Source organism: Sitophilus oryzae, unplaced genomic scaffold (assembly GCF_002938485.1).
Source record: "Sitophilus oryzae breed Bouriz unplaced genomic scaffold, Soryzae_2.0 scaffold_1307_pilon_pilon, whole genome shotgun sequence".
In the NCBI taxonomy this organism is placed as follows: domain Eukaryota; kingdom Metazoa; phylum Arthropoda; class Insecta; order Coleoptera; family Curculionidae; genus Sitophilus; species Sitophilus oryzae.
In genome coordinates, this window is record NW_022145957.1 from 20678 (window position 1) to 33563 (window position 12886).

Genomic DNA, 12886 nt, shown 5'->3' on the forward strand with positions numbered 1-12886 from the left:
TACCCTGTCTCAACCAGGGCTATAGCCGGCAGTGTGCAATAAGCTGAAATTTATCAGGAGATATAACCAAAAGCGATGTTTGGGGTAAATATTAAAAAATTCAGACAAAAAGAGGTTACAGACGGGCCTGGAAGAGGTAGAAAGAAAGTTACTACTGCTGTGCAAGGCCGTCAAATATCCCTAATTGCTCGACGCAATCCCCTGCTTTCCTAGTAAACCATTAGAAAAAATGAGTTAGCCCGCTTGAAGGAGTAAATTTTTCAAGAAAGATCATAGCGAGAAGGCTCTATGACAGAGGATTATATTTAATGGAGGCCTCTAAGTGTTCCGAAGCTTAATTTACAGCACAAAATTACGTGACTACAAAGGGCTGAGGAGAATGATGAAGCAAATGGACCTAATTGGAATTTTGTCATGTTTAGTGATGAAGCAAGAAAGGCCTAGTGTCAGACTCGTGACGAATTTTGGTCTGGAGAGTATCTGGAAGACGAGCACGCTTGAATGCAGTTCAACCCCGTGTCCCGTTTCGAAGGGGAAGCATTATGGGTATGGGCAGGTATAATGCACGGAGCTCGAACTCTTGGTTAACTTGTTTTTATTGATGGCAGAATGACAGGTACCTCATATCTTAGAAACGTTTCAGAGCCTATTGTGCGTCCCATTTCGAGGGGCAGTGGGTGATGAATTTGTTTACATGAACAATAATCCTCCTCCCCATTGCAATTTAGCGGTTCGCAAATTTTGTGAGGAAGGAGGGTATAAGAAAACCTGTGGTGGCCGCCGATGTCTCCAGATATGATGTAACCGAGCATGCTTGGGACATGCGTATCAAGACGCCGGAGTATTGTCAAAAGGAATGATCCCCCGTATCTTAAACGAATTGAAAATTGTTGCGCGCGAAACATGAGAAGAGATTCCTCAACATCTTCTGAACAACTTAATTGAGAGCATTCCACGTCGTCTCACAGCTTGCTTTGAGGCTCGAGGAGGCAATAAAGACTATTAGTTGTGTGGAAATAATTAAAGATTGTTTTCCAATATTTTTTGTTTAAAATGAAATTGTTTTTGTTGATTTTTCCACTCATTATGAAATAAAAGAGAGAGTTGTCACAGCCTAGTTGCACTTTAGATTGTTTAATTTTATATTATTTTATTATTATTACAATTTTGTATATAAAAAGAATCATATTAGGATCCAATAAATAAAAATAATCGTTTATAGGTGTAATATTTTTGTTGGCCAGTGTGTTGTATTTCTCGTATAGAGTATACCCATTTAAGCATATTTGAAGGAAGCCTGAAATTACTTTATTATTTTTGAAATACCCGTATATTATTTCTAAAATATTTTTTTTTTTTGTTAAAAATAAAGGGTTGTGTTTTAATAATATAGTTTATAGGAATAATTTTCGTCCTTTACAATGTAAACAAGTGACAAAGGTGTTCCGAAAGTTATACTAAATCCTATTAATGTCCGTTAGGCAAAACCGAATTATTATATAGAGAACTGCTGAGGACGATGTATTTCTTTAATTTGCTTTTTAGGACTCAACAATGTCCTCTTTTATAATTCATTTTTAACTTCTTAATATTAATGCTATTAATAATAATAATTTCGGAATACATTGCATATTAAAACATTGTATAATTCAGATATATCAAATACATAAAATGTCTGTTTTTATTCTTGGAGATTTTACGATTAAACTGCATTTTCTAAATTTTTATAGCAATCCAATATCAATATACAGGGTGGCATGTGACATACGATTCTAACGCCTCAATAAGAGCAACAATTTCAATAATAATGCATTTTAGAGCAATGTACATTACGTTGAGTTATATTTAAAACTTATTTAAAAAAAAAAAAAAAAAAACAAAAAGATATATACAGGGGTGGTCCGTGAATTCTATCCCCCCGGGAAGACTTTTGGCAGCATATTTTCAGATAAAAATATGTAAAAAGTTCGTATAAATATGTTTCTTTTTTTACTTCCCGTTTCATTTTTTATTTTCGTTTTTTTCAAATAATTTCTGAACTATAGTTGGAATTTCTGGCATACAAAAATTTCAATTTTAATTATTTCAGTTTACTAAAATGTAAAAAATAAAAAAATGTTTAAAATTTATGTCAATAACGGCGACAGGTATTGATCGCCTTGATGTTAAATATCTTAGAGAACCATGAATGTAGAATGTTTATGTGGAGGGGAGTTAACACGCAACCTTGACAGCATCTATTGTGTGTTTCCCTTCTTGAGTTATCGAGTTATAACTCATCATACAGTCTCAGGGCTTAAAAAAAAGCCAGTATCTGAGACGGCCTCCCAACAGAGGCCAGCTCTCGATCCTCGACATCAGCCGTACCAATATTCAGTACAAATGGTCGTCGTCTCGGCGCACTCGGTGAAAGGTGTTCTGGTGTTTCCCCCATTTTTCCACAGAATGCATCTGCCGTTGTTTCTCAGTTTCAGCCTTACTGGGGTGTTCGTTGAGGAGACCTTGTCCTGTTGAAAACCCCGTGATGTAAACCTAAGATTGTTTTTTACTTTGTGACAAACTTTCCAGATTTTCCTGTTAACATGGTAGTGGCCTTTATATAATTATACTAAAATAATTTATTGAGCGGTAGGCAGAACTTGGATAATGAGAACACCGACTTTACAGAGCGTAAATATAGTTTATCGTTTACACATAAAAAACAAAATATAACCAGCTAAAGATCGAAATTAAGGCATCGCACTTTTATGGTAAGGGCTCTTTCTAAATTCAGTTACTATAAACTCTATTGCCACTTACCTTATTACGTCAACATCCATCAGCAATACATCAACAACAAGAATCTGTCGAAGACTTCGTTGATCCCCTTGTAGATCTACCCATTCGATCTTGGACTCATTCTTAAGATTGAACCACTCGACCAGTTATCACAGTGTTCTTTTAAATAACTTAATATTTTAGTGATTAGGTGAAATAAAAAAATAAAATGCCGATTTTCACAACACCTAACTATATTTAATATAAAGAAATAAATAAATAAAAAATAAAGAAAAAGATTTAACAACAAAACATTTATAATTAATGAAAAGAAATTGAATCAAAATAATTAATGACAATTAGAGAATTGAAATTAAAAAACTCAGAGATAATAAAGTTAAATAAAAAAAATACAAAATATTCTTCTTATTAGTCCAATTTAAATTATCCACAATTAGCATACACTTTCAAATATCTCTTAGAATTATCATTGGCAGAAAATTAATATATTAAAAAAATATTCACTGAACAATTAAATTTAAATTAGAATTTAATAAAAAGAACAATTCCTGAAAATATCCTTATGCAATGACATCTAAAATTTACTAAAGCCTTTAGAACAAACAGAAAGTCTTAAATCATTAATAAAAGAAAAAATATTAGAGAAAATCCAAAACAACATTTAAAACTAAGCATGAAAGTTTAAAATTTCCTAACTTGAGAATTTATTTGAGAAAATCTTTAGATAGAGAACTTACTAAAACAATTAAAAAGACCACTGGATAATATAAGATCTACACGGAGTAAATTCGACCGTCTAATTTAAAAGTCAGTACCGAACTAATTTTGAAGATGAAAATACTGATGCTGGTACTATCTCGGAAAGGCGTTACTACATCTTCGGCACGCCCCTGTTTGAGGAACCTTCGAACACCCATCCAAATGCATATTTCGCACCTTTTTAATTGGCCGAAGGGCTCCTTCACCGAAAGATCCCTAGACTTCTTTCACCCTTGTTTCTGGTCCTTGTCCCGAGAGGACATCAGCATGTCCTATTTATTAATTAAATGTAATTTTTAAACCCTTCCGTGTAAATCTTACTCTTTTACCAATTTGCTGAATACATTCATAATCTACCTTAACTAATACAAATGATATCGTGACATAGGATTACCTTAAAAAAAAACCGCCTAGAAATGAAATCTTTATTTCTTCATTCGTTTAACTCATTTCTATTTAACTCTAGGAACGGAAAAAAAGATAATCCTATTTCTATTATTTTCAGACATTCATCTCGTGAACATTCGGATTCTGATTTTAAAACATATATTTAATACTTTTTTAATTTTAAATGCAAAACCTCTAGCGAGAATGTTTTAACTTTTACTTGTTTACTTAAACTTGTTTACGTGCTTTTCTGTGTTTATTTTCTGATATCCGGATGGTACACAACTGGTCCTACTTCGTCAAATAGAGTTTTGATAATAAGGGATGAATGTTTATTCTACTTTACCCTCGTTTATGTGACTTCAAATTATTTAGAAGATTGTATTATTTACTTAGTTAGTTTCTCAGGATATATGCGTAATTTTAGAGAGTTTATGTGTCTTGAATATCATTAGATTATTTGCTTAGGCCTTTTAAAATTCGTTTGCCTATGTCGACTGATAACTTCGTAAACTGAAATGGTCCCATCTTAGAATAACAAACCAAAAGATAAAATTTTACCAAGCTTGATATTATTCTATTACAACTTAAATCAAGGAAAACCTTTGATTTTTTCTGTTCTGAGGAACTTTTTCGAGTGTCTTAGACGGTTGGAGGATACCCATTCCAAGTTACGAATGGAGTCTTCCAGATTCTTCAGTTCCGCTTTCAGTTGGTTCCCGTTTGGAAAACAGAACAGTTCTGGTCCATTTAATTAGAATGTTTGCTCCTTTTCTAGCTAGATCATTTACTTTTCATTGTCTTCTATCCCTTGGTGAGCAGGCACCCAGAGTAGGGGAACTTTATTTTCTTTGCCCTAATTTGTTGAGCTTCTCTAGGCATTCTTTGATCAACTTCGAATTGATGGTTACTGAGTTGATCGCGTTTAGTGCTGCTTGACTATCGAATGGCTATTTCCTGTTTCGATAGTTTCTATCTAAGATAAATTGTACGCATCTTTCGATAGAGTAAATTTCTGCCTGAATGATACTGGGGTAGGTGCCTGTTGGTTCGGAGTATTTATTCAGTGAACCATTACCCCAGCGATTTTTACCAGAGACATTTTTGACGTAAAAAACATCAGTAGTTTTATATACAAGTACGGACGAAAATTATTAAGTACTCTTTCAACCCGTTAAAAATATGTAGGTGGCGCTCTTTACAAGTAGGAGTCATATGAAAAAATCCAAATAAAATGAAACTTCTATACCCTGTATCCCCGAAACTAAGCATCGTAGAATACACATTTATACGAACTTTTTTACTTATTTTATCTGCAGAATATGCTGCCCAAATAATGTTTCTCGAATACCATTCGGTCCACCCTGTATAATAATTATAAGTTAATTTTTTAAACAAAACACCTACATATGTCGGTTTTTGGTTTCTTTAAAGAAAATAGGTCAGTTATATTAATGATGTTTATATAAGCATTTTTTCAAAAAGCGAGGGACAAATTTTAACTTGAATAGGATAACTAAATTTATAGCTCGAGAACCAATTAATATATACGTTGTTCCAATAATAATAAATAATAACTTTGATTCCCTATTTATTTTTTGATTTGTTTTCAGTTTGTGATTATCCTTGATGAGTTTGTATCGTATATAAGTTATATTTTGCGTCACCCTATACTATAATTGATTTGCAATTTGATTTTGTTTAAGTATTTTTTTGTATAATAACACACGAAAAATTGCTAACAATGTACTTTAATGTTCATTTACTGTTTGTTGCACCTCTGACAATATTAAAGTTAGTTTGGTAATAACAATTATTTTGTGATAGAGTAAAAGATTTGCTAAGAGCAATGCAGTTTTATGTGTTTTTTTTGATAAAAATACTAATAAATTTATTTTAGTAAAGTAGGATTTTTAATTATTTAGAATATTTTAATAATTTCAACAAATGCAGTTTAAAAAATAATATCTCGGTTAAATTTTTTTACTAGTATATATACATATAACTAAAAAATAAATATTTTTTTTGTAGGAAATCAGTTGTGATAACACTGCTTTTTAAAATACTCAGAACATGCTACCAACCACAGAAGAGACAACAGGTAGATTGTAGATAATTAAAATTTCTTCAAACCATTTCATCATGATCATTAGCAATAACGTGAAAAGGCAGATTCTATGGGGAAAATAGGGAAACACCAGAACACCTTATTACTGAGTACGCCGAGACCGTTCGTGCCATAATCTTTGGGCCAGCTGATCATCGGAGATGGAGAGGTGGCCTTTGTGGAGCCGTCTCAGATACTGGATTTTGTCAGAAACCCTGAGACTGCCCATGATGGAATTACATAGCTTGATATATCTGAGAAAGGTAAACACACCCACAATAGATCTGTAAGGTCACTTGGTAACTCCAAACCCCTAAACATTCATTCTAGCAGATAATGAGAGAATTTAATGTTTTATCATGAGGGTATGACCAAATAGTTTTGAAACAAAAAAAAAAAAAAAAAAAAAATTATTTTCTTTTTTAAGTACAAGTTTCGCTCAGAGAAACTAGTTGCTGGACAGAGAAACCCTATGATTGTGCCATCACAGGAAGTCAAATATCTGGAATAACCCTGGACAGTAAGCTCCTGTGGAACAGGCATATTTAGAACATTACCAGCAAAACCTCTCATGATATTATGCAGAAGACTGGCCGGAGATAGATGGGGCTGCTCCCTAACATTTTGCGCTTTCCCTGGTACACAAAACTAGAGCAACGGTCGGCAAGGCTAAACCTGTGCAAGTCAGAAACTATGCGTTTTTGCATCTAAACTATCAGAGCCATGAGAACCTGTCAACAGCAGCAATGGAGGTCATTCTAGATCTAACACCACTGAACATTGTCATCGGTAGATATGCCAATGCGACAATGATTACAAATAAGTCACTAACAGAATACTGGGAAAATTATCGAATCCAAGGGCTTGGAACATATATAAAGGAAATACCATACCTGGCACCAGAGTGGATGATATGCCAAGAATGTATAATTTTGAGAAACATCTCAATGTAGTATTGAGTAATAAAAAGATTGGAAGAGAGAAACGTCTGCTCAGCAGTTAGAAGATCATACTATAGATACCATACTATCGAAAGATGCGTACAACATCTTAGATGAACTATCGGAAACAAGAAATAAGCCATCTATCAAATAGTCAAGCAGCATTAAGCGATTGGTTAATTGTAATCAATTCGGAGTTGGCGAAAGAATGCATAGAGAAGCTGAATAAATTGAAGAAAACAAAGTCCTCCCACTCTGAGTGCCTGCTCACAAAGGGATAGAAGGCAATGAAAGCAGTAATCTAGCTTCGAAACTCAGACGAACACTCCAAGAATATTGGAATGTTTAGGAGGGAATTGAACACTCCACTGGACCAGAACCGTTCTATTTCCCAAGTGGTAACCAACTAAAACAGAACTCAAGAACTTGGAAGACTCCATACGCAACCTAGAATGGGAACCTTGGTCTAACGGTCTAAGACACTTCACTCAGAAGGGTTCTGACGACACGACCAAGAAAAACCAAAGATCTTTCACCAGATTATAGATAAAAGAACAATCTTCGGATTGTCACGGTATTTTTAACAAGTCATTGTCTCCTCAATGAAGACCTCTGTAGTTTGAAGCTAAGAAATAAAGGGGAATGGAAATTCTGTGGGGAAAATGGGGAGATACCGTCGGTACACCTCATCGCACTGGGTGCGCCGGGGCAGCAACTATTGTGCCACGAACTTTGGTACGACTGATATTGGAGATGGAGAACTCACCTCTATAAGACCGTCTCAGCTTGCTGGCTTTTGTCAAAGTCCTTTCGGGACTGTATGATGGTTATAACTCCAGAAGGGGGGACACAATAACGATGTAAGGTCAAAGTGATTAACCCCCCTCCCTCCCACTCATTCAACATTCTACATTCTAAATTCTAACCTATGATTACATCAGTGTTCTTGTAAGATTACCGAAGGACATTATTACAGATTATCTGACACCTAGGTTGGAATCTAATTAAACACAACAATAACGCATCTTTATGATTCTTATGTTAGCCCAAATAGCAGAAATGAACCATTATAAAGATAATTCATTACTTAAGATACCTATTCTTGATCACTCTATATTTGTCGTTAATTTATACAGAGTGAGTCTATGGGTATCTCGGACACTACTGGAGCTAGAGAGTGGGCCATTAAATTTTAATCATCTGCTGATGATGCTGAGTTCAGTGCACGCGTTCAGCGTAAAAGTAAAAGTGTTTTGGGGTATTGTGGTGATTTAGTGTTTTATTTTGCTAAAACATATTATAATGGAATTAGGGAGCATTTGTAGAATAGCCTAAATTCGTTTTTTTAAATATCTAGTAAGCCATAATTTTTTTCAAAAATCCGAAAAGCGCATATACAGGGTGTTTCAAAAAACCTGTGCCATCTCTCGTGGGGAGATTCCTCACGTAAAAATAAGATTTATTTTTCATATCAACATAGGTCCGATTCTGCTTTGTTTCGTAGCTACAGGGTGTTAAAGTCTTAATATTTTTTCGATTTATTATAGTTTTCTTCTTTTAGTGATTCGAATGAAATTTTGAGGTTAAAAGTTACTATAAGTGCTACAAATTTTAATGCTAAAAAAGTGTTGATAAATTTTATGTTGGAATATTTTTCAAAAAAAAAACATGTGCGCCACTGACTTTTATTCTTTTGATATCAAAATTGGGTGTGCCGTTTAATGCCAATTAAAAGTTATCTCTTGATATTTTGTCGAATTTGGCCTCCTTGATGAGATAAACACAATTTTATCAATCACAATTAATAAAATTAAAATAAAAATAAAAATAATAAATTATATATTTTACCTAATTTATTATTAAATATCATTACTATTAGTTATTATTGCTATTACTCCAACCTACAGTAATTTCAAATAAAAAAATAATGGTATTTAAGATAATTACAAAAAAACTAATTTTAAGAAGTTTTAACATCCTGTAACTTTAAAACTATACATTTCCATACCCATGTTTATAGGAACTTTTTTTCATATTTTTTGATGAGGAATCAATTGTGCTTATTTAAAACTTTCGCAAGTTATTGATATTAAAATTTTTTAAAGGTTGCTATTAGACCTGGATCAAGCAAGGCAAATTAATAAAATTTCGTTTATCTCATTCGTAGTTATTATCATATTCTATCTTATCTATATAAATATCAAGATGCAACTTTTAATCGGCATTAAACTGCTTACACTATTATTACTAAGTGAAAAAAAGTCAGTGGCGTACATACTTTTTTAGAAAAATATTCCAGTGATAACCCATATGCACGTCCCTGGTGAATATGTCGACACTTGTTTAACTTTAAAATATGTCTCATTTATAGTAACTTTTACCCTCAAAATTTCATTCAAAACGCTAAAAGCACTTGGAAGAAAATTATAATAAATCGAAAAAAATATTAAGATTTTAACACTCTGTAACAACGCAGAATCGGGCCTATATATGAAAACTAAATCTTATTTTTACATGAGGAATCTCCTCATGTAAGCCTCTCCTGCGGGAGATGGCACATGTTTTTTGAGACACCCTGTATTTGACTTCACAAAACTGCAATTCTTTCCTTTGACCGATACTCTAGCTCCAGTAGTTTCCGAGATAACCATAGAGAACCTCGTAGAAAAGTCACCCTCTATAATATGGTATTTTATCTCACTAAAATGACTAATTCTGATATTTATTTTTAGATATTGTTAAAGACTCAATTCAAGATTCAATTATGAACTTGCCCAGTAAAGTAAAGCATTCACTGCACTGCGCCGTACTACTCGCTATACTGATTTATTTCGAATATTTCGCTGCTTTCCCTAAAAAGGATGCGAACAACGAAACGCCGGACTGGAAACAATATGGCGTGGCTGCCGTTGTCGTCCTCTACATTTTTAAACTTTTAATACTTTTAAGTTTTCCACAAACGATATTTAACTTCTGCGGATTAATGTGGGTACAACGCTTTTCCAGGTAAGTAAACACGTTTAAATTTTGATAATTTTACAGGCCGTGTATATTAGACAGGTAATCATTTTGATATACAAGGTATAAATGAGGATAGTATGAAAAAAAAAATTGTGTGTGCACTATGTGCACATATTTGAAAGTGAAACTTCTTCTTACTTCCGTCTGTCTGTCTGTCTGTCTGTCCGTCTGAGGACTTCATTCGGGTACCTCTATCCACCTACCGAGTTTGGTGCCTATCGACCCATAATTAAGAAAAAGCCTGATGATTTCGTCCATTTAGAGGCATCGGTTCCGAAACGTCGAGGGCGTCATCCTGTAGCCCGTCCCCAATTATGCCGATCCAATTAACCCACATTTTTCTTCTATATCAAATCGTTAGTCCCACCCTGATGAAGATGTAAACGAAACGTCGCACAGTTTTTTCAATTTTTTTTTAGGAATTAATAAATCGAAAAAAATAAAGTATCAAAAAACCTACCATTGACGTGGTATTTCATTGTTAATAAACCAGAGACATGCTTAAACAACAATATTTTTTTTATCTCAACATAGGTAGCTTGGGCGCAATGTCAAAGTTAATTTTGGCTTACGTTGTTTGGCTTACGTTACTTTATTGATTTTGTGACGCTTATCTTTTAATTTTTAAAGTTGTTATTTGTTTAATTAGGCAGCGATTTTCGAGAAGTTGGTGTTTTTAAGGATTTTGGAGTAAGTTTATAATATATTTACGTCCCGTTTAAAAATAGAAAAAAAGGATTTCTTTTAAACGTTTCGTAAAAGTATTTTTCTTTTCGTAAAACCTGGATTTTGCAACTTAAAAATTGCACAAATACAGGATTTATTCATATTTATTTTCTTTAAAGACCGTTTTTATTATGAAGTAATCCATTTATCTACAAGTTTATTTCTGGCTGGATTATTTCAGTCCGGTCGAAGTTGTTCGTCACTTTATTTCTGACAGTATAGGTATATACCTCGTGCCTACCTTTATCGCTATATTGGTGGTTGAAGCTGAACCCGATAGAATTATCGGCGTTTTTTTGGCATTTTGAAATTTGTGTGGGAAAACCCTCTGAGCGGAGGTTTTTTAACTTTATAATTTTTGCATTTCTGGTGCCATTTTGTTTATTGTATCTGACATTTGGGCCACGTTTGTCCCTACAATATACACGTTGAATAACGGAAGAATCTCCTGAATATACAGCATTTTCCGATCCTGTCTGTGTGGAGACGTTATAATAACGATCCAGTTCCAGCAGTTCACCACAACCAGCTTGTGACCAGAACGGATATAAAAGGCCAGATCATTTCTTATTATATAATTTAAGTTCACTTTAATGCTTTAAGCCCTTCAGGCATATTAGATATTTTATTACTTTAGAGTCACTTGAAATATTTTATTCATGTTATGCATATTTCTGATATCTACATAGTACGGTTTTTTTTAATATAAAGAGTCCTTATATTTTGGTACCAAGATCGCCAGACTTTTTGCGGAATAATTAATAAAATATTAATATTCAGAAGCGTGCAGATTTAACTACCATCTTCAGTGATCTATTTTAATACATACTATTTACCAACAAACATTTTCAAACGTCAAATTATTCATAGTCTTATTTTATTCTAATTAACATTTAATTATTAATTATACTTAGTTGTTAGTTTATCTCAGCGTTTCATTTGTGTAATTCCTAAAATAAATAATACCTATATTCTGAGTTGATTTCTCAGTTCTCCAGCAAAGTTTTTGAAAGTAAATGGAAAACTGAGTGGCGCCCAGTATATTATAGAGACGTAATTATCACAATTTAATTTTCACTAGCTTACGACCCATTGCTCACCGGCGAACAGCTCCGTCGCATAGTATTAGTTGTTTTAATATTTTTTCTAAAAGAAAATTCTTATAAAAAAACATTCCATCATTTTTTTTATAACTTCTAATGCTACAACCTGGATTTTGTAACTTGTCAAATACAGGATTTATTCATATTTATTTTCGAAAGACGTTTTTATTATGAGTAATCCATTTATCTAAAGAGTCATTCCAAAACTGGCTGCCAGCAAGTGCCAAGAACTTCAAAAATGATTTTTTTAGAGACAATGTCAATCAAAAAAATGTTTTCTATTTGGTACGAAGGCAGTCCCTTTGAAGAGAAAAATACACATGTCTTGACATATGTTTGGAACACAATCTATGTGGTAAAATGCGAGAACGAGCTAAAATATATTTTTTTATTTAATTTTTATATTCTTTTCGGAAAAGTACCCTGTATCTTAAAATTATGACATTTAAGACATTCATATGAAGTTTTTTTCTTAAAATGGGTTTAACAGCGCTTTCAGATGGAGCGGACCGTACGCGCGGAGCGTCCGCGCGGATGTTTTTTTCAAGATAGCTCATCCGAACGGAGCATACGCGACCCATGTGAAATTGTTCAATTAAAGTCATGGAACTGGCGGATGGTGCGCGCGGACGGTTCGCTCCATCTGAAAACGCTTTAAGAATCGCCTCCTAAATACTTGCATATCATTTAGGAACATCTAATAACGCTATAAGTGGTAGTAACAAGTAAGAGGGCGCTCTTAATACACAAACTAATAATCACAGAATTTAATAAAAACTATGTTTGAAAGTGGTATAACGTGGTTATCAATCAAACTTACTTCTCTGACTGCAGTCAAGGGTAATAAAAGACCTTTTATTGTCACGTTCTCGTTCAAATTGTTTATCAGGGAAGCTACAAGCTTTTTGCTCCGACTGTTTAGATGCTTCGGCATATTTTCAACACACAATTTCAAGAAATGCAATACAAAAATTCGAGAATTTAGTTCTTAAAAGAACTGTTTGTGCTTAAAAGTGCAATTTTTTAAAAAATAAACTACGAAAATAGGCAAAAAAAACGAGAAT

General features: G+C 33.4%; 1 pseudogene; it reads left to right on the plus strand.

Annotated features, from left to right (window-relative positions):
- LOC115874907 overlaps positions 1-12886 on the plus strand; it is a 52034-nt pseudogene that overhangs the window by 9138 nt on the left and 30010 nt on the right.